Genomic DNA, 27,597 nt, shown 5'->3' with positions numbered 1-27,597 from the left:
CAATTTCTCTGTAGTACAGCTTAAGATCTGGGATGGTGATTCCACCAGAGGTTCTTTTATTGTTGAGAATAGTTTTCACTATTTGGACATAGTACTACCAGAGGATCCAGATATACCACTCCTGGGCATATATCCAGAAGATGCTCCAACATGTAATATGGACACATGCTCCACTATGTTCATAGCAGCCTTATTTATAATAGCCAGAAACTGGAAACAACCCAGATGTCCCTCAACAGAGGAGTGGATACAGAAACTGTGGTACATCTATACAATGGAGTACTACTCAGTTATTAAAAACAATGAATTTATGAAATTCTTAGGGAAATGGAGGGATCTGGAGAATATCATCCTGAGTGAGGTAACCCAATAACAAAAGAACACACATGGTATGCACTCTCTGATAAGTAGATATTAGCTCAGAAGATCAAAATACACAAAGTACAATTCACAAACCACAAGAAAATCAAGACAAAGGAGGACCAAAGTGTGGATACTTCATTCCTTCTTAGAAGGGGGAACAAAATACCCATGGAAGGAGTTGCAGAGATTAACTATGGAGCAGAGACTGAAGGAAGGACAATCCAGAGACTGTTCCACCTGGGAATCTTTCCCATATTCAATCATCAAATCCAGACACTATTGTGGATGCCAGCAAGTGCTGGCTGACAAGAGCCCGATATAGCTCTCTCCTGAGAGGCTCTGACAGTACCTGACTAATATAGAAGTAGAGACTCACAGTCATCCATTGGACTAAGTACAGGGTCCCCAATGAAGGAGCTAGAGAAAGGATCCAAGGAGCTGAAGGGTTTGCAGCCTCTTAGGATGAACAACAATATGAACTAACTAGTACCCTCAGAGCTCCCAGGGACTAGACCACCAACCAAAGAGTACACAAGGTTGGGCTAATGACTCCAGCAGCATATGTGGCAGAGGATGACCAAGTTGGTCATCAATGGGAGGAGAGGCCCTTGGCCCTGTGAAGGTTCTATGCCCCAATGTAGGGGAATGCCAGGGCCAGTAAGCAGGAGAGGGTGGGTTGGTGAACAGGAGGAGGAGGGAGGGAATAGGGTTTTTTTGTTTGTTTTCATTTTTGTTTATTTTTTTGTTTTAATTTTTAATTTTTTTTAATTTTAATTTTCTATTCTTTTTTTTTGAAGGGAAACTAGGAAAGGAGATATTATATGGCATGTAAATAAAGAAAATATCTAATAAAAAAGAAAATAAAATATAAAAATCCATATATTTGATGATTATAAATCTTATGTGACATAGGAGCCTTCAGAAAGGAGGACCAAAGAATCGGACAGTTGTATGTTTTTATACTGTTTGATGGATTAGTGACTAGTGGTAGGGAAGTATGATTGGAAACCAGGTGGGCTTAGATAAGCACATTTGCTTGGTTTCTGTGATCCTGTGTCTTCTAACAGTGCTTCTTTCTCAGGGATAGGATGCTCTGTCCAGGGAAAGGATAGATAGCTTTTATGACTTGCTTTAGGAAGAACAGTGCTAAGAGTCTGTTTTCTTCTGTTTTCCTCAAATGCCAAGATACCATGTTTTGGCATCTAGTGGCCTCGCTGTCAGGGATGGTCTACAGAAAATACAATTCATTGCTTCTAAGAGTTCGTGTGATTAGATTAGGTCCACCTGGATAATCTAATTCCATCACCTTAATTGCATCTGCAATGTGCATTCTGACATGCAAGGTGACATCCTCACAGGTTCCCAGGATAAAGGCTTGGACATCTTTGAGGGCCAGTTGGCCCATCACAAAGAGCTCATCAATCTCATTTCTCATTGCTGTCTCTGCCTCAGAGACACAAAAGGTTTGGGTGTTAAAGGACACTAATGATGGGGACTCTAGGATCTGGGTGTTAGATACTCAGATCTCTTCATTTTGGGGATGCTTTGAGGGAGTTTTCTAAGGCTTACATAAAACATCCTCCCAAAGAAATTTTTACTCTCTGATCACCAACCAGCATCCTGATTAAAATTTAGTTCTTAGGTAGATGAGATGGCTCAGCAGGTCAGGGTGTTGGCTGTCACCACCTGAAGCCCAAAGCCCTGAGCTCTATCCCTGGAAGCCACATGGTGGGAGGACAGAACTGACTCTTACAGGTTGACCTCCAGATGTGTGTCAAGGTGTACACACACACACACACACACACACACACACACACACACAGAGAGAGAGAGAGAGAGAGAGAGAGAGAGAGAGAGAGAGAGAGAGAGAGAGAGAGAGAACTACCTAGGCAAATGGGGAAAGGTCTTCTCAGGATAGGGAATACAAATAGTTGGAATGATTGAAACTTAAAAAGATTAAATGTAGTTTAATATGAAACAAAACTATATAATGTATAAATCTGTTATCTCTAACTGTAATCTGTAGTGAAGTCAGTGGCCTAACTTGCTGACATTTTAGATTTCCCTCACATTGGTTCATGCATCCATTAATTTACCAAATTTTACTCTAGTTCATTCTCAGTTAGATCTAGTGGTTGGTCACTTCATTAAAATATTCAGTCAAAGAAGAAGTTATATGAAGATGATGAATGGATTCTGTCACAGGAATGCTAGTCCTTCATCTGTCTCCTGATGTAGATTTGAGGCCTTCTCTTTATGCATGGGTCTCCCCTGTGAAGTCTGTGTCACTGTTCCTATATGAAACACATCCATTACAGTCCACAGTGTTCATTTTTAGTCTGTTGAAAGTGCAATGAGAACTTACAGACACTTGCAAAGCAATGTGAGTGAGGGATTTTATTTACTCTGCCTAATTCTTTACATTATTTTGTCTACATGTAGTTGATATCATTTTCCCCAAGAACTCGCCGTTAAGTTTTTGGAAGGATTCAACCAAATTTTAATTTAAAAAAATCACTCCTCAGGCTGGTTTATATACTTTTTTTTTTTTTAAAAGAACTCATTTTATGGGAATAGAATCACAGAGGATCTTGGGTACCTACTGATGCAAGGTTATTCGTTCATTCATGCATGCACACGTTCATTACTTATTTAGTGACTACTATATGCCAGGCACTGTTTGGGACCTGGGTATATAGAAATGCATAAGACTGACAAAAAGCTTGGTCCTTCTGGAGCTCCCATCTGGTCCTGGCGCACTCAGCGCTGGGACCCCAGTCAGCACATATTGCAGAGGGAATAACACCATCAGTGAATGAAATGAGATGGTCACTTCAAAGAATTCTTTCTCCCTTTTCTCACCTTCAAACCCCCCTGCTTGCCTGATGCCTTCTGAAATGTTTTCTTCCTGATATTTTACATCTCAGGTGTGGCTTGCTTCTCAGATTTTCCTAGGAATATTTCTTGGCAAATTATAATAAAGAGTTACTTTTTGGATATTTATCTCCAAATAGTTTGCCCTTTCAGTGCATCTCATGAGCTGGTGCCAGACAGAGCCAGCAGGAAGCGTTTTATACTCTCTCCTGCATACTCCGAGAGAGTAGGGCAGATCCCATGAGCATCTGGCATATGCATTTCCACAGGGCCCCGTCTTCAGAATTGAACCTATGTTTCCCCATCACTGTCTTAAAATTATTAATAATTAAAAAAAAGACCCCCCATGTTTGTTGTTCCTGCCAATTATGCAGCTGTACCTCTTAAAGAGCTAACAGTAGGTTATCAAATCTAAACTTCTCAGGCAGGCCACGAAGGTGAATGTCTGCCTCCCCATCTCGACAGCCTCTTCCTTTCATCTCTCTTTGATGGAGTCTTTGTTTAAGCTGGCCAGGCCTGCTTCTCTTGCGTGAAATTGACCTACTTCTGCCACTGGGTTGTAGCTTCAGTACCTCTCTCTGATGGCGATGGTCCCTGTGCTTCTCTGCTTTCAACCTCACTCGGAAAACTTTTATAACGGAATGCAGAACTCAGCTCCCCAAACTTAAGTTTCTTCCCTCTCAGCATTTATGTGTTTATGAATGTAAATTCTCTAATAAGGCCATAATGGTTGCTCCTTATTTGATAGCCACCGTGGGGCCTCCTTGCTATGGAACCAAGTGCTTCACATGTGTAATCTCATCTTTATGCACAAGCCTGTATTTTCTCTTCAGTTTTGGGCATTATTTAATACAGTCTGACTTTCCTTGTAGATTTCAGATTTTCTGAACCCACGGGTCATGTCTTTTTCACTAATTTGTGCTCTCTTGGCACCATACACATGGTGTTTGGTGTAGTGCCAGGTCTCTGACTATGGCCAAATTGACTGACAAAATATTAATACAAGATGAATGTATAAAGTATATACTTCTTTTGTGTACTGATGTTTGTAGCTAGCAGTATCCCAGGAAGAATTTGCTGTCCTGAGGACTTTAAAAACCGGTCTATACCAAGACTTGAACTACTTGTTCTTGTAACCAAAGCTAACAAATATATAATGGTTGCTAGGCATCTCGCCAAGACGTGATTTGACTTCTGCTTATTGATGCAGCTAAGTTGATTTTGCAAAGTGTACTCACATACACTAGGCAGCACAAGCTCCCGTCCAGACTCAATAGACTCTCAAAAGATGTTTGTCCTTGCAGTGGGTATATTTTGCTTGCTGGAATACTTAACCTTGTATGTTGAAGACTGGGGCTTCCAAAACTAATTATGAAAACATTGCTGTTGATATGCTTCTATCAAATGCAGAATGCCCTATTCAGATGCCTTTAGGACATCCATTAAAACAGCCAGAAAAGAGGCCGTGGTATTTATCGAGTCAGAGAGACGCATGCCTACTCACAGTGAGTTCTTTTATGCCATTAAGAAGTGGGCAGACCTGTCAGGAGGATGTTCAACATAAGGTAACATCAAACTTGCTGGAATAACTTACTCACTGCGGGACTCCCATCTGTGAAGTCACTGGGGAGGTGGCTGCCTCTGTGCGATTCCCCAGATTTGTCAGTTAAATTAGATGCCCAGAGGCAAAACCGACTGACAAGGGCATTCTGGTACAGCCCTCGAGGATTCAGACTCCATAATCCTCCAAGGAGGGTCCATTCACAGCTTCATTCACGCTGATGCTAAGGGTCGTATCACATTTGGAAGACAGTGATAAGAAAGCAAGCCAGCAAGTCAACACTCCCCACCCGCCCACCCCGCCCCAAGACTCAGAGCAGCACCATGCCTAGAGACTTTTTGGCTGAACCAAGGTAGGCTTGTATCTGTCTGAGATGCTGGTGAAATTGTGCTCATTTCCTCATGACATACGCATCTGAAAATAGTGTAAATAGCAAAAAATACAGCCGATCTTCGTTTTGTTCTCCTTGGTGTCTCTAACAAGCAGTTGCTGAATTTATCCTGATTGATTTACTATTTCTGTCTCATTGTTCTCCTGCCCCTCACTCCCACCATTCTATACTAGAGAACCTTTGAAAGACCCTCCATGTGGCATGAGGATGTCTTGCATAAGATCATGTGGAAGACAAACTGAATCATCACTGAGCATTTCCCCTACACATTTCCTTTTCTCCTATGAGGGGCAGTCTGAAGTCCTTGGGCCAAGCTGAAGTCTCCCTTCTTTCTTCTCTTATTATAAGTGAAGTGCCATTTGATGAAGGTGTTTGAAGCTCCATGGAACAAGACTTTTGGTAAGTCCATGTCATTGGCTCCCAGACCTAACCATAGATGTTCCCAGATCACGATAAGGATGGGAAGTTGAATGACCTCCAGGGCTAAGACCAAGCTACAGTGAAGATTAAAAAGGCTAAAGGAACTACGTTATTCTTTAGGTTTCTCAGAAGCAGATGCTGGGATAAGGGTTGGGGGGTGGTGGTGGGGGAGAAGTAATATGGAAGCATCGTATTTGGGAAGTGACAAGAAATCCTCATAATGGAATTGGGAAATGGGAAGAAGAAGAGGCTGACAAAGATTGCACTACCCAGATGTCCTCAGAACCTCTGCAAGAGAGGGTAAAACACAGGTCAGGGGCTAGAGAGGTGGTTCGGTGTTTAGGAGCTGGCTGCACCTCTAGAAGCCCTGGGTTCAATTTCTAGCACCCAAATGTTAGCTCACAATTATCTGGAACTCCAGTTCCAGGGGATCCATGGCACCAGGCATATACATGGTACACATGGTACACATAAATATATGCATGCAGGCAAAATACCAATACCCATAAAATAAAATAAATAAGTCTTTAAAAGTTTAAAGCAAAACCCATACATAGCTCAGGCTTATCCCAACTCAGAGGTAAGAAAGAAGTTACTTTTCTTTTGTGAGACAGAGTCTTTGTACATTTCTGAGGCTGACCTAGGACTCATGTAGTACAGGCTCGTGTGGTCCAAGCTGACCTTGAAGATCCTCTTGCTTCAGTGTCCTGAGTGCTGCTGCAGTTATAGGTAGGTGTGTATCACCACATCTGGCTGAAGCTGGGATATATGGTTGCCTAATCCCTCCACCTGCTGCAGGACTTCCCTTCACCCCAAAGAAAGTGGGCTCTCCAAGCCAGAGAAGCAGCCGAACCAAGAACCATAGGTATTCGCTGTTAGCATGCTTTCTTGCTTAAAGAGGAGTGGGTGGGGAGGGGACACGGACCCAACCTGTAACAGTGGGAGAGTGGGAGGTGGAATAGATGGTCAGATGTGCAGAGAAGCCATCTTTCAGGGTTTCCCTCTTAGTGTGTAAATAAAGAGTACCTCTAGGCAAAAGAAAACAGTGGGATGCTAGCAAGTGGGAACTTTAGAACAGCCAGTGCTTCTATAAATTCCAAAAGGTAACTGGTAGCTACTCTTGTGTGGTTTGAGAAGATTTTTTTTTTTAATTTTTATTTTTTGCAAGAGCAGAGATACCTGATCGACAGATAGCCTCAAAGAATTCTGATTGCACACCATTGTGGACTTAATCTTTTTTTTTTTTTGCACAAACCTAAGAGTCCTTCAGCTAATTCTTTTCCCGGTAAAGGAGCCAATCAATGCTCTTTCAGGGGAGAAAATTACTAGAGAGCCTAGTATGTGTTTTGATGCCCTAATGAGGCACTATGAATTATCCAACCCAAACCAATTAAGTCTCAGCCTAGCTAGAAGGCTACAGAGGAGATGAGGAGACAGCGTGCATTTAGGGCAGAATTAACGGCTTCCATAGCCTGGAAACAGGCTTGGGGAGAAGCCAGACCTTGGAGCTTTGCTGTCCTGAGAGTTGGCAGCCAAAATGTGTTCTAGCCCAACATGAATGCTGACACGTTTGCTTCTTTGGCCTTAAATTTTTAAAAATGTCTGTAAAACATAAAATATGTTTTGAACATTACATAAGACTATTAAGAGAGAGCAGATCGTGAGAACATGTTATGTCAGAGACAATAAAACAAGTGAAATGAACTGCTACTGACTAGAGACTTGACCTTGGGCCAGTTGCTCAGTCCTTTCATGTCAATCAAATAGGAAATTATAGCTCAATAATGTGGTTTTGGATTGCAGCTCAATAAGCAAGCTCTAATCTCTTGGTTATGCCTTACTGTACCATGGGAAACCAGGCGCTTATTTTCATTTTAATGGGATCTCTTCCAGTGGGCTATGACTTTCTGAAGCATGCAGCACAATGCTTGGCTTGGCGTAGGAACTCAGGAACACTGAATAAATGTGGAGCGAATAGTTATTCAGATACTATGGGCCCAGAGGTGGCTGAATAAGTGCACTATCAGCCCAAATAACTGCCTAAAGTCGAATGAATTCTATTGACTTTTTATACAGTACATGTATAAAAATATATAGACAGGGCAGGGGAGTCAGTCAGTAAACTGTTTGCTGTGCAAGCTGGAGGACCTTTTTGAAGCATCAGGACTCAAGGTAAGAAAGGCCAGATACATGGGTATACAGCTAGAATCCTAACATGGAAGAGAGAGATAGTCCCCGAGCATTGCTGGCCAGCCCATCTAGATGAATCAGCAAGCTCCAAGTTCATAGAGATCTTGTCTCAAAATATGAAGCAGAGAGTGATTACTGAGGTTGATGATATGCATAAAAATACATAAAGTGATGGGTGTAGATTATGGAGAAAGAACAGCAGATTTGAACTGGTGAGGCCCACCACACAGGCTCCGGAGTCAGGTAGTCCAAGGCTGGAGTCTTGACTCTGTTCTCTGCTAGGGAGCTAGGTGCTTGTCTGTGACTTTCTTTCCTTTTCTGGTCTTCAGCTTCTTTTGGATTTTGTAATTTGCAACAAAGACCAAAAACCTCTAAGAAGCCTTTAGAAACAGTCTGAGTGTAACAGAACTCAGCCTAAGCTATCCACTGGCATCCACAAAGTCTAGAGTGATATGTAAAAGTTCTCTATCAAGTTCTCTTTAGGTCTCTTATGCCATCTTTTGATGAATATCCAAGCAACATTTTATTTCACATACCCTTTTCCTGCCTCTATGATCCACCCTTCTATGTCCTAGCTCCATCTTTTTTTTTTTTTTTAATTACAAGTGTTGTCCAAGATTGGAGAATCCCTTGCCCTGTTGATTTTAGCAGGTGATAATGGTGGGACATTGGGAAAGATGAAGATGCTGAATCTTGACTCCTCCATGCCTTAAGCATAAGTATTCTAGATTCTTCCAAGTAGAGCATCTTTAGGACAAACCTTTGTCCTTTTTACTGCTTCTTGTAATATCACTTCGAGTAACTGAGATGAAGTCATCTCCTGGTGTGGGTAGGAAAGGATAAGGGAGTAGAGAGATGAATCATTGTCTGCTGCAATGTAATAAGATAGTATGCATCATTCGGCTTTCTAGTATGTCACACAGTAGGTTCTCAAGTCATAGTGCCCATGTTTAGTCTTCATGGTGTCAGATGGTGACCTCAGGACTTTCTTATCTCTACTTGATTTCCCACCTAAAAACATTTTTTTTTTTTTTTTTTTTTTGAGATGGAATCTCTTTCTGGCTTGCAACTCTCCATGTAGATCAGACTGGCCTTGAACTCATAGAAATCCATTTGTTTCTGCCTCCTGAGTGCTGAGATAAAAAAGTGTGCACTATCCACAGCCTAAGTAATGTGTAAATAAACAATTCAGAGTTACAAATTTCTATAACAGCAAAAATGATGGCTGAAAAATCCCATCGTTTGGGTCCACACAAATTCTTAGACCAAATATCCTTGGCCAGTGGATTGAAGCTGCCTCTGTAAACCTCTAGGTGGGGTGTGATGCTGTAGCCAACTTCCTGAAATAAGGACCCATAAAATGGCCATTGATGTCCTAACACTTCCCCCTGGGGAAAGTCCCTCTATTTTTCCTCTTCAATGACCAAGGAAATAATCAATAATTCTGCATCCCAGAAGTCCTGGGAAACTTTCTGCTTTTAGGTCACTTTGAATATGGACTAGGATGAAAAGCTTCAGAGAAACAGATGTTTTCCCTTCCAGCATACATAATTAAGTATTTGGTATGCTCTTTGTTTCTACATCTCTAGTGTCCTGAATGCACCTGGATGGACCCTCTCCAAAGATCTTAAGGAAAATAAAATATAAACTTTAGTTTACTGTACATCTTTTCTGACTTCATAAAGGAATTTTCTAGTATTTCTAGATGTCACGAGGTTTGTTTGGGTTGGGGAGATATGGGGAGACCTAAAATTATTTCCTCATAGAATATTGTTTACAGACCAATATTTCCAAAGATCCCTTAACGTGAAGCAAAATTCACAGCCAATGCTATGTTGCTGCTTGGTGAGAGGGTGACATAGCATAGTGCTTAATATAGCTTATTTTTATTTATTTTTTACACCCATGTAATAGCAAAAAGACACAATGACACGGAGAGTCATAAAGCCAAACAACTCTCCCATTTCATTTTATAGCACTAGGCAGGGAAAGGCACAATTTGGTATCCTGACCATTTTTATAGGGGTTCGGAGACAGGTTAGACATGTCTGAAATATGTCCTTCAATTCTTAGACCTCTTTCAGGCATTCCTGCTGAAGGATGTTCCTTGGAGAAATACTGCTATAAATACAGGATGTTTTCATTACTGTATGTGGTTGATTCAGCCTGTTGGCTACATGACATTGAGAAGAAGTGCCTGAGAAACGACTTCATATACACCACGTTCAAACAGTCCCCAGAGTTCCCCAGATTAGAATGACTCCAGTGGGAACACTTGGAAATGAATGTCCATATATCACTGAGGTCTTTAAAAACAGGTTTAAGGTTCTGTAGGCTGTCTCGGTTAGCGCAAGGAGGCAAGGAATGAGAGGGTGTATGGAGATTAATTTCCACCTATGAAACTTTTCACTTATTCTTATTGAGGAAAAAAACTACAAAAATCAATAATTCAAGCAAAAACAAAATAACAATAAAAACCTTTCCCACAAGACAGAAAGATCTAAAAGGAGGGTATACTTGGGGCCATGGTATAGGCTCATCTTGTATGTTTTTTTATAGGCTGCTGGATCACATGCTTACAGTGTAAGGTGGGTCTTCTAAAATATATACCATCAAAAAAAAATACCATCTTAAAGAATAATACCCCACATCTACTATCTCTTTACAACTTACAATTCACATTATGTTTTTTTCTTTTTTGGTCTTCAAAATAACCTAGGAATTTGGATGATATTTAATGAACGATGCCCCAAACTCACAAAGATAAGATGGGCAAGCCCAAGGTCACCTAGCTACCAATTCTGTGGACCTTCAGTCTGCTGCTTTCCTCTTTCTTCCACATCGACAAATAAAATATTGCTTTTTCTGTTTCTGTAATATTGCCAGTGTTGTAAAAATATTACAACCCCCACTTGGCTGATCAAAAATTAACGACTCTTTATTGAATAGAGATTTTATGGCCTGAAAGACAGAGGGATATAGCACTTTTGATGCAGGGTGGGCAAGGGATTGAGTGAGTGACGTATCATTTACAGAGATGTTGAATTTGTAATGAGACTTGTGATTCTTTAATGCTTATTGCAAAAATATAGAAAATGAAAATAATGAGCAGGTTGGAAAAAGCAGAACTGTGAAAGGAGCAAATTACTTACTAGAGCTGGATTTGTCTGTGGGTCGGATAACATTTATGAACAAGGGCAATCTTTGCCTGCCAAGAGAAGAGTAATACAATCTTGTGTGAAGAACAAAAACTAATTACAGCAGGAAGGATTTTTTCCTCTGTCTCTTAGCTTGTTATTGCCCTGTCTATCTGTCTATTATAGAAATTTCTGGGTTTTTTCCTCAACAGAGTAAATGATTTAGAACTTATCATCAGAAAGGTTTAAGAAACACAGACGTGAATGAAATTTTGGAATGCTTGAATGAATTCTAGCTTGGTTTATGGAGAGCTGACCATCTATGAACACGTCTGATTTGTTGTTGGTTGTGGTAGTGGTGTTGGTGGACTAGCCTGAAACTCAATTAATAGCCTAGGCTGGCATGAACTTGATATGTAGACCCAGCTGGACAGGAAATCGGGGTGATCAGCTTGCCTCTGCCTCTGAAGTAGTGGAATTAATGTTCATTTTAAATATTTATTTTATTTTTAATGTGTATGAATATTTTGCCTACATGTATGTATGTGCAAAATGTGTACACTTGCATAGGGTATAAGATCCCTGGATCTTCTGGAACTGTGGGATCCCTGGAACTGTAGTTACCCAGAGTTGTGATCCACCATGTGGTGCTGGCAACTGAACCTAATCCTCTGTAAGATCAACAAATGCTCCAAAGAGCTGAGCCACCTCTTTAGCTCCCATGCCTGTTATTTTGTTACGAGAATGTATATTCCTTCACAAGGGAAATTGGTCTGAAGTTCTCTTTCTTTGTTGGGTTTTTGTGTGGTTTAGGTATAAGTGTAGCTGTGGCTTCATAGAACAAATTAGGTAGTGTTCCCTTTGTTTCTATTTTGTGGAATAGTTTGAAGACTATTGGTACTAAGTCTTCTTTGAAGGTCTGATAGAATTCTGCGTTAAAACCATCTGGCCCGTGCTTTTTTTGGTTGGGAGACTTTTAATGATTGCTTCTATTTCTTTAGGGGTTATGGGACTGTTTAGATGGTTTATCTGATCCTGCTTTAACTTTGGTACCTAGTATCTGTCTAGAAAATTGTCCATTTCATCCAGATTTTCCAGTTTTGTTGAGTATAGGCTTTCCCAGGACCCAACAGGGATGACATTTGCTGAAATACCTAACAAAGGGGAGGGAGAATCTGTCTAGACCATATCCAGAGGTTAGGCATGCCCACTCACCCATCTCCAAAATTTTAACCCATAATTTCTCCTGTTTAAAGGAAATATAAGGACAAGGTATGGAGCAGAGACTGAAGGAAAGACCATCCAGAGACTGCCCCACCTGGGAATTCATCCCATATACAGTCACCAAACCCAGACACTATTGTGGCTGCCAAGAAGTGCTCTTGACAGTAGCCTGTTATAGCTGTCTCCTGAGAGACTCTGCCAGAGTCTGACAAATACAGATGTGGATGTTCACAGCCAACCATTGGACTGAGCACAAGGACCCTCAATGGAGGAGTTAGGGGAAGTACTGAAGGAGCTGAAGGGGTTTGCAACTCCATAGGAAGAACAACAATATCCACCAACCAGACCCCTAAGAGCTCCCAGAGACTAAACTGCCAACCAAAGAGTACACATGGAGGGACCCATGGCTCCAGCTGCATATGTAGCAGAGGATGACCTTATCTGGCATCAGTGGGAGGGAAGGCCCCTGGTCCTGTGAAGGCTCCATGCCCCAGTGTAGGGGAATGCCAGGGCTGTGAGATGGGAGTAGGTAAGTAGGTCAGGGAGCATCCTCATAGAAGCAGGGGAGAGAAGATGGAATAAGGGGTTTGAGGAAGGGCAACCAGGAAAGGGGATAACATTTGAAATGTAAATAAATAAAATATCCAATAAAAAGTCATTAATTAATAAAATGTCCTACAGGCCTTACTACAAAAATAAATAAATCAATAAATCCGTGACTGTTGAAAAAAGAGAGAATGTATATAAGACTGGGTTGAAGAGTTATTTCTGGTCATTTCTCAGAAAGTGCAAGAAGGATTGCATCTGATATTCAGATGAAGAATATCACAATGCCCTATGACAGATAGTTTAGAGGCACAACCAAAGCTGCCTTTGTGTAGCTCATTCAACTACAGTTTCTGTGTTTTCTTCTCTGGTCTTTGATCTAGTTGTCCTTCACTTCCTTGTTCACTGCCCCATAAGCATCACCGTGGGGTTCACTACACTTTGGTACCGCCCACCAAGGTTTCATCCATATGTTCCTTCTTTTTCTAACTTTCAGAAAGTAAATAATGTGCAGGAAGAACAGACTTCCAGCATCATCTGCCCTCTCCAGCATCATCTGCCCTCTCTATGAAGAAGAAGCACTAGCATTAATTTTAAACCATAGTTTATTTGAATTCGCTTCCATCTCCAGAGCTTTCTGGGATCAGAATGCCCAGTCCAGAGGTGGATTCTCAGAGCACAAAGAGACTTCACTAGTTTGGGTTGCATTGGGGAAAGGACTGAGTTAGTGAAAAGTCTAAATTATGCTACATTTTTTAAAGAACTACAGATGTGACATTTAATTGCTTACAGAAATATAGCTAGAATAAAGTCAGCAAGATTTTCTTAATAAAGTTGTTTTAAAAATCAAATGGAAAAGAATATTTTTTGATGTGCATTGCTAGCTGCTTTTAAGTAAATGGATTCAGAAGGATTCAGAGTACAGTCCTTTGAAATTGCAAGCCTTTGATAAATAATTATTGAATGAATGAATATGGTATGGCAGGCCCTGCAGTAGGCCCTAGACATGAAAATGAGTAACTTCAGAGCTCTCTGTGGAAAAGGGCCCTATGGAGGGGAGAAGACACGAGGATGGTTGGTTACCATAGAACCTGAGAGTAAACTGTACAAGAAGACACAGATCCTGAAAGCTCATAAATAGGTTTCTTCAAACTATGTCCACAGTATTCATTTATGTGATAAATTTTTTATCTCAGACAATGTCCTACGGTTACTCTAAGTTTGAAACATGTAGATTGTGACTTAATGATGGTATTGTGTAGAATAATGAAGACAGGATGTGTCAGTCCAGTTTCAGGACCAAATTTCTTGAGGAGAATCCCACTCCATTATAGATGTCATTTAATAAGTATGAGGTGACACCGATACCATGTGATAAAAGAGGTGGGGTAAATTAATCATGGTGACGCACTACAGTTACTCTACACACAGAAAGCTGAGGCATAAAGGCTGCCCATTCACAGCCAGACTGTGGTATAGTGAGATCTGGTCTCAAGAAAGGGAGAAAAAGGACGCAGTGTATTTGGGTTTTAATAATAGAGATATCATGGGCTGAATATTTCTATTAAAAAAAAAACACTTTAAATTGCAAAACTAAATTTCCCCATCCCCAACTGCAAACCACGGCCACAGGCCAAGCAGAACATCCTTCACTGTTGTTCTCTGCACACAGTAGAGGGATTCTCTGTTGCAGTTTGGCAGGATATTGGCATCACACTGTCACCTTGATGACTCATAATAGCAATGCATGTTACCATTATTTTATGAGTTCTAATACTTTTGATAATAATAATTGACCTCTACCAAAGCTAAAACCTGTACTGGCATGGAGACATAACTTTTGTTCTTATTGTTTAAGAATTTCATTCATGCATATAATGTATTTTGGTTAAATCTACCTCCCCCAGTGTTATAACCTCTAATTTCTCTCTGAGATCCCACCCCACCATGATTCACTACCAGCTTCATGTGCTTGGGTTGTTTTTTTTTTTTTGAACCCACTTAGCACTGCCAGTATGTGCATGGATGTCTGCAGAACCATCCACTGGAGTACTCCCAGAAGAAAACTGACTCTGTCTCCCAACGGCCATCAGTTGCCAATAGGTAGGACTTTGTGAAGCCCTTCCCTGTCCCTGCTTGGATTTTGTCTGGCATCACCATCTTTAGGTCTTGTGTACGCAGTCACAGCTGCTGGGAGTTTATGTATGTAACAGTACTGCCATGTCCTTTAAAACATTAATTGATTAATTAATTAATTTACTTTATTTACATCTCAAATGCTGCTTCCCTTCAGGTCTCCCATCTCACAGAGTCCCTCCCTCCCTCTCCCACCTCTTCTCCTCTGAAAGGATGGGGTCCCCTGAGTATTCCCCAACCCTGGTGTATCCAAGTCTCTGCAGGATTAGGCACATCCTCTCTCACTGAGGCCTGACAAGGCAGCCCTGTTGAGAAAAGGATACCACAGTCAGGCTACAGCTTTAGGGGAGAGCCTCTGCTCTAGTTTTTGGGGGGCCCCACATGGAAATTGAGCTGCATATCTGCTACACATGCGCTAGGGATCTTGGTCCAACCTGCATGTGCTCTTTGGTTGGTGGCTCCCAGGGGTCCCGGTTAGTTGACTCTATGAATTTTCTTGTGGAGTTCCTTTCCCTTCAGGGTCTTCGATCCTTCCCCCAACTCTTCCACAAGAGACCCTGACCTCCATGCAATGTTTGACTGTGGGAATCTGCATCTGCATCAGTCAGTTACTGGGTAGGGCTTCTTAGAGGACAGTCATGCTAGGCTCCTGTCTGCAAGCTTAACAGGGTATTATTAACAGTGTCAGGGATTGGTGTTTGCCCATGGGGTGGGTCTCAAGTTGGGCGGGGTTCTGACTAGCCATTCCTTCAGTTTTTGTTCCATCTTTGTCCCTGCATTTCTTCTGGATGGGATACATTTTGGGTCAAAAGTTTTGTGGATCAGTTGGTGCCCTTATCCCTCCACTGGGGGTCCTGCCTGGTTACAGGAAATGGCCTCTTCAGGTTCCATGTCCTCACTATTAGACATCTCCACTAAGATCCCCCACATTGACTCCTGGGAGCTTCCTACATCCCAGATCTTTGGTACTTCCTAGAGATTTTCCCACCCCTGGCAGCTGCAGAGTTTTATTCATTCTCCTGGCCCTCTCTCCTGTCTCTACCCATACCCAATCCTGCCCCACCCATCCACTCCCCATCCCATTTCCCACCCATTTCCCTCCCTCCCTCTGCCTACTATGACTATTTACTCCCCTTTCTAAGATTCGAGCACCCTCGCTTGGGCCTTCCTTCTTAACTTCTTTGGGTCTATGGAGTGTAGTGTGGGTATCCTGTACTTTTTGACTAATATCCACTTATCAGTGAGGACATACCATACATGTCCTTTTGGGTCTGGGTTACTGCACTCAGGATGAGATTTTGTAGTTCCATCCATTTGCCTGTAAAATTCCTAATGTCCTTGTTTTTGATAGCTGAGTAGTACTCCATTGTTGTAAATGAACTACCTTTTGTGTATCCATTCTTCAGCAACCTCACTGCCATGTCCTTAAAATTCTGTGACACTACTGCCAGCTACTCCTGTGACTCCTAAAGACACATGATCTTTCTAACAACTCTCAAATGCAGCTATTGTCATTTCTATTTCATACACAATTGAAATTAAAGTCCAGAGCTGGTAAGCAGTTCACCTGAAGTCACAGTGGATAAGAAACTGGCATCGTTGGAGTAAACCCCTCATTTCTTTAATTCTGAAACTCCCCTTACTGCCTTGTCACTGAACTTGTGTAATTTTTTCATTCAATTTGCAACTCTGGGTGATATTTATGTTTTGATTGTTTTTATTTTATTTTATTTTATTTTATTTTTTTAGACAGAGGCCCAGAGAAGTTAAACCATTTACTTAAAGCACCTTGCTATTAAATGTCAACTCAAGTCTGTGGTTCACTCTTTCAATGTGCTATGAGCTTTGTTGCTATAGCAGCACACTAACATTATCTGGACTATATCAGATGCCCAGAATGATGTTCTCAGGGTTACTCAGATACATGAAGTGCTTTCTGCTTTGTCAGAAAATATCATGAAGCTAGAATTAAGGAATTAATAAACAGAGTAAGATACCCTTCAGCTAGATTTAAAATTCAGCTTTTCCTTCCAACATAGCTTTATTGAGATACAATTCACACATCAAATAATCTATGGATTTTGAGCCTATGACTTTTGAGTTTATTTATGAATTTTTACAATCATCACCCTCATCAATCTTAGAAATTCGGGATTATCCTAACAAAAAGCTCCATACTTAGTAGCTGTCACTTTTTATTTCTTTCTATAAACTTCCTAGCCATAGACAGCCACAGTGCTTTCTCTCTCTCTCTTTCTTTCTCTCTCTCTCTCTCTCTCTCTCTCTCTCTCTCTCTCTCTCTCTCTCTCTCTCTCTCTCTCTGCTCTTGTCTGCTTGGATATTTCTCATCCATGGAATCTTCTTCTTCTTCTTTTTTAAAAAGATTTCTTTAATGTATATGAGTACACTGTAGCTGTCTTCAGTCACACCAGAAGAGAGCATTGGATGCCATTAGAGATGGTTGTGAGCCATCATGTGGTTGCTGGGAATTGAACTCAGGACCTCTGGAAGAGCAGTTGGTGCTTTTAACCACCGAGCCAACTCTCCACCCCCCATGGAGTCTTCTCGACATGGTCTTGTGTGACTGTCCATTTCATGAATATGTTTTCAAGGTTTATCAGTATCCTCCAATGTGTCAGTCCCTTATTTCTTCCTAAAGGAATAATTCTTCATGGGCTGGCTGTAGCATGTTTTATTAATCCCTTCATCAGTCGATGGATGTTTCTCCCCTTTAAGTATTATTAATAAGGAATCTATGGACATTCATATGCAAGTTCTGTGTGATATGTTTCTTTTGTGTTTGCACTTATGAGTGAAATTGCTGGCACATATTCCTACTGTTGTCAACCTTTTGAGGAATGGCTGGGGTCTTTTTAAAATTTAATTAATTAATTAATTAATTAATTTTACATCTTGACTGTAGCTTCCCTTTCCTCTCCTCCTCCCATTACTCCTCCCTCTCCCCTCCTCCAATCCAATCCTCCTTTTCTTTTTGGAAAAGGGAGGGTCTCATGTGCATGCATATGCATACATCAAAAACACACAACTAAAGTTTTTTGCATGTAAAGTACATTTAAACAACATATCACAGCAAAACAAATTCCCATGTGATATGATTTTTTTTCAAATTAATAATTTTTGAAATTAACTTTACACCCCATAGTATCTTCCTCTCTCTCCTCTCCTCCTAGTCCCTCTGTCTGTCCTCCTGTCTGTCCTCCTCTTCTTCTCAGAAAAGAGGAGGCCTCCCATGGATGTCAACCAGCCTTGGCATATCAAGTTGCAACAGGACTAGGCAGTATCCTCTCTCCATTGTGTCTAGGTTAGGGGAAAGGACCCAATGGCAGGCCACAGAGTCAGAGAGAGCCCCTGCTGCTGCTGTTAGGGGTCTCCTACAAAGCCCGAGCTGCACAGCTGTGCCTGGGGCCTTTTTCCAGGGCAGCTGTAATTTTATATTTCTGTCAGCATGGTGTGCACTGTCCACATTCTCCATGTCCTTCTTGATGCTCATTATTTTCTGCCTCTCCATTCTTGCAGTCCTGGTGGGAAAGAAGAGATATCTCTTTGTAGTTTTGATTACACTCCCCTGGTAGTGTTGGGGACTTTACCATGGATTTTTTTTTTTTTTTGCCATTTGCATATTTTCTTTGGAAAAAAAATGCCTGTTCAGATCCTTTGCCCATTGCTGAATGGGGCCAGTTTGTCTTTTCATTATTGAGCTGTATGAGCTGTTTTTCTATATTCTATGTACAAATCTCTTCTCCACACAAAAAAATTTGAGTTGTGTCTTTTTGATGTATGCATATGTATGCACATGAGACCTTCTCTTTTCCAATGAGGAAGGGAGGAGGAGAGGAGGGAGGGAAGGTATGGGAGGACTGAGAGGAGAAGAGGGGGGGAAACAAAGTAGTTTTGGAAAACTTTTTGGGAAAATGAATATTTCTCCTGTGGCTGAGTCAATTCCTTTACATATTCTCTCTCTATATCCCTTATCAAATATAATGCCCTATTTTGTGGGCTGTCTTTATGGTGTCCTTTGAGGTACAATTTTTGGAAAAAAATTCCTCTCTTAAAAATTATTTTATTTTATTTTTTTAATGTGTATATGTATGTCTCAGTGTGGGTAGTGTATGCATTATGAACAGGTATTTGAGGAATCCAGGCGATTGGTATCAGACTCTCTGGAGCTGGAGTTACCACGAGTTATGGGATTGGAATCTGCACTTACGTCCTCCACAAGAGGAGTAGGCACTCAACCACAGAGCCGGCTCTCTAGCTTTCTCTCTTTGAATATTTAATGAATCCTAATTCACTATTTCATTGTGTTTTGGGCCTTATCTAAGAAGCCATTACTGAATACAAACGTTTGAGGATGTGCGTGGAGCTTTCTCCAAAGCGTTTTACGGTTTCAGATCTTACGTCTGGACCTTCCCTCCTCTTTGAATTAGCTTTTGAGTATGATGTGAAGTAGGGATCTTAGGTCACTCTTCTGCACATGGTTCTAGAAGCATGCTGGCAACCTTTGTTGAAAAACCTATTCTTTCCTCATTGAATGGTCTTGGCACCCTTGTTCAAAATTAATTGGCCAAGAACTGTAGCTTAGTTTCTGTACTCTGATTTTATTTATCTGTGTGTTTTTTCCTATGTTTTCCTGTATATTTTAGCTTTGTGGTAAGTCTGATTAGGAAGTGTAATTTCTCTTTTGCTCATTTCAAAATCACTTTGTGCTGGTTTTTTTGGAATTTTTATGTACATTTTTGGACTAGATTATCAATTTTTTGAAAGTAGGTCAGCTGAAATTTGAGAAGCCAAGTTTTGACAATTTATTGAAGATATTTTATTATCTTAAAATTATTATAATTAATTATTATAATATATTATTTATTTATCATTATCATCATTTTTATGTATGGGTATGTGCAATTGCATAGACAAGTAGGAGAATGACTTTTTGGTGCTACCCTCAGGAATGCCATTCACTTCCTTTGAGAGAGGAGATAACTAATTAAGAAAAACTAGTTACCCCGGGAACCCCAGAAATCCTCCTGTCTCTGTCTTCTCACTGCTAGGATTGCTGGTTTGCTATCATGTTTGACATTTTAATTTGGGCTTTGAGAATCAAACTCAGGTCTTTGTGATTTCAAGGCAAGCATTTTACCAACTCTGCTATTCTTTAAATGATTTAACCTTAAAATAATATTTTTAATAGAAATTTCTAGTGCTAAAGGAAATATATCCAGTGGTTCTATAACACCACGGGCACTCATTCATTCACTTAAAAACTTTGGAAAATGGACATGAGGTTGAGAACATGTCCTCTTTTCTAATTAGATGTGCATCTGGAAAAGGCATGGGGTTTCTCTGAACCTACCAATTGATCTATTAAAATGTGAGAGCCAGAGACAATTATAAGAGTCGAAAGTCAAGTTAGAAAGAGACCAAAGAACTGCAGAAAGTATCTCTGGCAATGTATCTGTACTAAGGTTAATAAAAGAAGTCATAAGAAATCAATAACACAAATGCAGACCAAGGAAAACCAACAGTCCCCAGGGCCCAGAAGAGTCAAGGGATGGATTCGTTCCTATACTCTATGAAATGAACACAACTCTGCTAACCCCTGAATTCAGAATTCTGCTACCGAGAACCATGAGGAATGAATTTCTATTGTTGTCAGAGCAACCAGAGTAGAAGAAATAAATCACCTTGATTAACCATTGGGGACAAGCAAATTAAGGCAATGGTGGAATTTCTCTCCCTATTCAGAATGCTAAAAGGAGAACAATAATGATCATGAAGACAAGGAACTGAATCTAAATATTGTTGCTGCTGTTCTGTGTGGTAAAACTTTTTAAGCTGTATATTTTATCATCCTTTTTAAACCATTCCAGTTATCTAGGACATACACAAAGGAAATATGGAATTTCTTCTCATATCACAAACATATAGTTTCATAGTAAGTATTCATTTGTCTCTAGCTTAGAATGAACCCAGTGTCCATCAGAAGTAGGATAGGTAACTGTGATGTTGTGTTTGTGTTATTGAATATTATACAGCAAGATGAGAAACTGTAGCATATGGCAGCATGTGTTAATCTTACAACAATGATGATACTGAGAAGTCATACATAAGAGTATATATCTCATGACTCCATCGACTTGCAAGTTCAGGAACAAATAAAACTAATTAATAGTAGAAGAAGTCAAGTAATTTGTTTTCTTTTTTAAAGAGGCAATGAGGAGAAGGACCTGAGAAGTTAGTCTTCGTTCAATAAAAAAAGGCAACAAAGTTAATAAAGCTGGTCCTAAGTACATCATTGTGTTCTGTGTATTTTATTCAGCACATATTTGTTAAGCCCTTTCTCTCTCTCTCCCCCCTTTCCTTCTTTAAAATCCACCCCCAAGATAGGACAATTGTCCCAAGGTGGCTTCAAACTCATGGTTTGGCTCTGACTCAGCCCTCTAACTGTAGGGATGGCATGCAAGCACCACCATGTATAGTAAGGTTTTGCTATTCACTAGTAACTATTGCTCACAGGGTGACAGCAGGAGGATTGCCACTAGTTTGAGGGCAGTGGGTTTGGTTGAGGAGATGAGTTTAATCTTGGAGCCCACTGGCCAGTAAGAGTAGCCTAATTAGTGAGACTGTCTTTACAGTGAGAGGTCCTGTCTCTGTAAACAAGGTGGATGGCTATTGAAAAGCAGTATCCGAAGTTTATCTCTGGCCTCCAAACCCATGAACACACACAAGGACACTTACCATCCCCAAAACCCAAACCAAAAGTGTAACAAAAAGGAACTATGTCTAACAAATTAAAACTCCCCCTACAGCGGTATCAGCAACAACAACAAATAACACCACCACCAACAACAACCACAAAAGATACATTTAGATCAAAGAAGTGTTTCCTACCACATCCATAACCCAGCTGCACATTCTACTGGTTTGGTTTTTGTTGCACATTAACCTTTTTTATTTATTTAACATCCATCGGGATTCTGTTTCTGCAGCACTGAATAATCCACGAGGCTATCTGAGACAGATGATAGTCTCTATTTTGATAATGAAGCCACCAACGAAGAGCTTTATTAGTGTGAAAAGTCACACGCCCAGAGTTTTCTATCCCATTAGGAGGAAAAACCCCAACATATGTCATGTCGTGTTAATAAATACTGCATGTGCAGACTGGGCTCTACATTAACAGTAAAGTCCCCAAAGGAAAAATTGATTTGCTTTTAAACTTTAACCTATTTTCTTCTTTTCTTATATAGGTTTTCATTAGTCCTCCATCCCTTCTCTTCTATGAGGAATGTTAATTTCTACGAGAAATATATCATTCTCTAATCCAAACAGCAAAAAGAGAGAAACAGAATGCAGGGGAAAAAAGGAGTAAAGAGAAATAAAAGGGAAAAATAATAAATTGGTCATTAAACCGAAAAAGATGCACAAGACACAAGAGAGAGGAGCAAAACTGCGCATGTACCGCATGGGGCTGAGGTGCAGATGTAAGTATAAAATGCTCCACAAGAGCTGTAATTGAGAAAATCTATCAAATGTCCTGACAGCTGCTCCGGCATTTCCAGAAGCGATAAAACTGGAATTTATTTCACTCCTAGAAAAAGGGGCAGTATCACCTTCTGGCGGCTTTAATGAAATGCCATAAAATTCGAGGAAAAACTGTGTTGTTAAGTCATAAAAAGGCAGTCGGAAGTGGATTGCTAGAGATGCTGCAGGAGGGGTTGGTGTATCTGAAGAGTGACCGCTGGGGATCGGGGCTTTTTATGGAGGTCACTAGCGATGCCTGTGGGTTTCTGACCCTGTGGTGCTGCTTGTTCATCTACCCACCTGTATAATGTGGCGCATGACTTCCTGGATCCCTTACTCTTCATAAGCCATACTCAGATCTAGGACTGTTCTGCACCCCTTAGCATGTGTGTGAATGCATGAAAGTACGTACACAGCGACAGATACTCAGTCTTGGATGTTTTGCAAAATGCATGTGTCAGCAATTACACTCATTGATTTTCCATGTTGATTTCTGTTTGTTGGTGGTTTTGTTGTTGCTGTTGATCTTTTGAGATTGTGATTTAATCACAATGTTCCTTCCTTCCCTCTGCCTCTAAGTCTTCCCATATACCCCCTTCCCAGTCTCCTTCAAGTTCATAGCCTCTTTTGTCATTGTTGCTGCATGCATATGTATATGTAAATATAACCTGTTGATTCCATATAATAATGCTTGTATATATGTTTTTAGGGCTGATCATTTGGCACTGGACAGCCAATTTGGTGTGCTTTCCCATGGGAAGGACCATCTCTCTTGCTCCCAGATTTACTCAGTAGCCTGTGGTTCTTTGTGTAGGGTTGAGTCCTTGTGGACTTGTCTTCATTTAGTTTGGCCTGTTTGTTGGTGCATCTTTGTTTAGCTCACGTTCGGGCAGTCAACATTGGTGAGATTTTATGGGTATAGTTGGTAGGGAATTCAGTTTCACAACTCCCTGAGCCTCTGGCTATTACTCACACACACACACACACACCCTTCTGCCATGTTCCCTAAGCCCTCAGAGCTCTTTTGTAATTTGTAAGAGTGGCCTGCAGTTTCCCCTCTCCCAGGGAGAATTAATATGGTAAATAGGGATGGATGGTCCCTTGCCAACAGCTCACTATTCCTACCTTTAGGCCTGTGTGGGAAGCTCCTCCAGCCATGGGTTCTAGGGGCAGGAGCTGGAGCAGTCACATCCAACACAGTCTTCTTCTGATTTCTTGGAGCCAGAGCCTGCCACCTTACCTCTCAACCTCCACCCAGTTCCTTCTGGCCTTGGTTCTCTTTTTTGATACTGTATCTTTGGTTCTTCCCTTGATGATGAGCACCCATGAGCACCACAGCCACGCTGTAGTTTGAATTTTATCTTCTCAAAACATTGGTCTCTAGTTTGCTAGTGTTATTTTTGGGAGGTTGTAGAAACATGGGAGCTGGGGTACAGCTGACGGAAGTAGGTCACCAAGATGGGTTCTTGGGGTATATAATCCCTGAATGCCTTCTATTTCACTCTTTGAGCCTTATTGGGCTAGGAAGTAAATACCTAGCTCTATTCTGTAGCATGTTCCTTTTGCCAACATTTTGCCTAAGTGAATAAGTAATTAGAGCCTGAACCCTCTGAGGCCATACCTGCTTCCCCAAATGCTTTCTTTTATTACGTTATTGGTGTCAGGCGTTTTGGTTTTAACCAGAGGAAAAGCTAATGCAGCAGGGATGGTCTCTGGGTCCCTGTTCAGGCCATTGGTATCTTGCCTCATAATTTGAACATGGTAGGAGGAGTCCCTTAGATATTTATAAGGGCTAAACATGAAGCAAAGACTCATTTGTTGACAACATCGTTCAAAAGAGATGGGAACAAGGGAAGTTTGGATGGTGGCAGCTATGTGAAAATGATAATTTAAAAAGGACCTAAGTAGATGTGACTTTGAAAACGATGACTTGGGATTGGTGCAGCGATGTGAGAGGCTCAGCAAAATCAACAAAGACAAAGGGGACACAAGTGAATTAGATCTGAAAATGGCAGCCAGTGTTTATCTTGCCCCCTCGCCGCCCCCCTCCAAACCCCCGGATGACCGGAGGACCTTGAACTGGCGGCATAAAGAGAAACTCCCATACACAGTAAGGGTTTGACCTAAACCACAGGTCAAAGGAATACGAAGAACGCCAATCTTTGGAAAATCTTGTGAGCACTATCATTGAGTTATGACTGTTTCCTCGGCAGAGTCTTCAGTGGAATAGGATATAAATTTCCCCAAGGCAAGAGGGAGTGCTTGGAAGCCAACAAAGTTTAGTGATCATCCTTACATTTTTTTCTCCTCTCAAGTCCTTTGTCAGCTTCAGAACTGGGAAGACGGCTATTAAATTAGAGATGAAATAGCACCAGGCTCCAGATGTGGCTGCCTCAGACTTCTGACTTTAGGCAGATGTACCCAAACCATCACATTCATCATCATTAGAGCTGAGGTGGTGGCAAAGTGTCTCATGTCACATCCCCAGTGATCCTGCTTCTTGGCTTTTGCACTTAAGGAAATTTCCCTCCTTAGTAAAGCATCTGCTTATAGGGAAGAGAGTAATGGTGAAGGCTTTTTACAAGGTCCTGCAAAAGGAAGCATAATTTTCAGTTTTAAATGGAGAATTGACCCAAACACTAGCTTCCAGTCATCTCCAGGAAGTCCTTTAAAAACCTCTTGGCCTTGCCACATTTAGATAGCCGCCCCTAGTCTTGTAGCTACTCTACAAAATTTGCTTGCTTAATGGCTTTCTCTTTGAAAGAAAGGTCACTTTTCTCCTACCCCACTTCATCTCCATTTGGGGCAGGCACCAGCCATCGTGAGAACTATGCAGAGACAAGGGAATGGGGCTGTATTTCTCTGTGAGGTTTTAGAGGGCACTGAGGGGTTAATAAATCGAAACTCCTGATGAAGAGTTGCATGCAGGGCAGCTGGACTAAAGTCCTGTGACCATGCAAGGGCTCCTAGGCTCAGCTATCCTGGTCCAGGCACCAGCTGGTCTCCAGAGTAACACTAAGGTCACAGATGATCACTGTCCCACCAATTTAAATCTTTAAATCATTTGTCTTCCCCAGTGGGGATTAGGCTGCAGATAACTGACTGCGTGAGAGCCTGGCAGTTGGTATGTGGAGCTGTGTAAATGAGGGTGTGCAGAGATCCCCTCCTCCTCCCGCAGCCCCTCAGTCCCCATCACCATAACTGGTTCTGTCAGGTGTGAGTTGAGCCATTGTTAGAACTTGATTGGGAAGGAGTGAGCCGTGTCCTGTGGGTAGTTTAAGAGCCATATTTATCAGGAATGACTTTACTTAAGACCATAAACCATCCTCTGAGGCTCTTTGGCTCAAAGAGCAAATTCTTTGCTGAAGTAAATGATTGTAACTCCTTGGATTGAATGGTCCCTCTTTACGTTAGCTAAAACAAAGTGACAAGGACAACATGGAAGGTCACATGCAGGTCCCAGATGTTTTATACAAACCAAAGATGGCAGGTTACCCAGATAACATGTCTTTCCATCAGCTCGAGGACACTGGCTTATTTGTGAGGGATTTCTGGACTATCCTAACATTTCAATAGATACTGTGCTGCAGGGGACACATGGTTCCCCGAAATGTTTTCTTCTCATCTTCCCCCCTTGCAGGTGTAGAAGAACTTCATTCTCTTCTGGGGTGGGGGGTCGGGAGGAGGGAGGGAGGACCTCAGCGAGAATCACGAACAATTTCAGTTCATTCGGAAGTTGAGACTTATTTGTCAAATGTCGCGTCTTGAATCCAGATTCTTCTAACAGATGCTTTCTATTCCCCGGCTCCTTCCATCTGTAATTCAATTTTCTTCTAAACGTGAGGCTGACATCTGTTGCAATGCAGATATGTAGTCAAGGACCTGCAATTTCTCTGTCAAGTTCAGTGTCATGTTAAAGACTGGGAACTTTGGTGGGGGGGAGGAGCAGACGCAGCTTCCATAGGGCTGCAGGCAGGAGGAAAGTTAAGGTCTCTCTCACCATTCTGATGCATCAGCATCTTTTCTTGTGACACGGAGGCTCTCTTCAAAGGTTTTCAAGGGGACCTAAAGTGTTTATTTAATAGTGCAATTAATTGTTTAGCTTCACTTCTGGAGCTGCCTCAAATCAACACATGCTAAGACTTAGCAGGGAAGAAGACTGCTGCCTTCAGATTCTCTCTGCCAGAGTGGATTAGATAAATTACCATGTCATTCTCTGAAGTATCTTTAAAAAAAAAAAAAAAAAAAAAAAAAAAAAAAAAGAACACTGTGTGTTGCATTTAAAGATGCTGATCGACTTCTCCCTGCATTAGCCTAAAAGCGAGAGCATTTGAAGCATAGGTTGAGTTAAATCATTTGATCACTAATTAATCCAATAAAATATTTGTTGGGTCTTCCTGATAGAAAAGGTAATATGATACAGGATTCATCTTCAGGAAATTCTTGTAATATTCTGTTTTAGGAGGGGAAAAGCATGGGGCCTTATCCAGGCTCCAAGAATGAAGGAAAAGTTGTATACCAAGGAAGAATGCACAAATTCCGACAGGAACGGAGACCCACCGTTGGATTTGACATTCTATGCTGTTTCACGGGAAAGAGAGCACCTTCGCTTTACACTGTTTAACGTGTGGCTGGTAGTGCGGAAGAGCACTGAAGATTCCTTCTGCCCCTTTCTGTGCTTCTGGCTAGGAAATCAGCAGACATCTGATGATCACGCCTGATTATCCACTTTTGTTTTCATTTGTTTCTGGTGTCAGGGGTTGGAAGGAGGTAGATGCAAGTACTCTGTTACCCATCCCTATCCCCAGCCCACCACCCCGGGATTTCAAATAGCTTTTCGCCAGCTCTGATAGAATCATGAGATCTTTCAGACCTTTAAAAATGTTTGTTATAACATGTAAATTGGTTATATTTCTAGAGGATCACTTTAGTTTTATACACTATCAATTATGTTATTAATTGACTTAGACGTGAATCTGGTTATGAATGCTACTCCAACTGTGACAAGAAGTGGAGACTAGGGTTATGGACTTTGCTCACTAGGCTGTTAGAAGGTGGGTTATATGATTTGAAGGTATGTCTCTTCCAAGTCTCATATTGGAAAATTAATTGCTATTTTGACAGTATTGATAGCTGGGAGCTTTAAGAGATGGTCAGGCCATGGAGACTGCACCCCTCTATGCTTTCTCTTTTCTTTCCCTTTGGCCTTGGGG

General features: G+C 41.2%; 1 long non-coding RNA gene across 1 annotated transcript in view; it reads left to right on the top strand.

Annotated features, from left to right (window-relative positions):
- Nucleotides 1-26,919, top strand: part of LOC116089197 — a 48,949-nt gene extending 22,030 nt beyond the window's left edge. Inside the window, exons 2-3 of the long non-coding RNA XR_004118210.1 lie at nucleotides 22,111-22,344; nucleotides 26,847-26,919. This is a non-coding gene — a long non-coding RNA (uncharacterized LOC116089197). The remainder of the gene's footprint in view (nucleotides 1-22,110; nucleotides 22,345-26,846) is intronic.
- The last annotated feature ends 678 nt before the right edge of the window (nucleotides 26,920-27,597 follow it).

This window comes from Mastomys coucha, unplaced genomic scaffold (genome assembly GCF_008632895.1).
Source record: "Mastomys coucha isolate ucsf_1 unplaced genomic scaffold, UCSF_Mcou_1 pScaffold14, whole genome shotgun sequence".
Lineage (NCBI taxonomy): Eukaryota > Metazoa > Chordata > Mammalia > Rodentia > Muridae > Mastomys > Mastomys coucha.
Note: the sequence above shows the minus strand (reverse complement) of the source record. Positions and strands in the feature narration are given on the sequence as shown.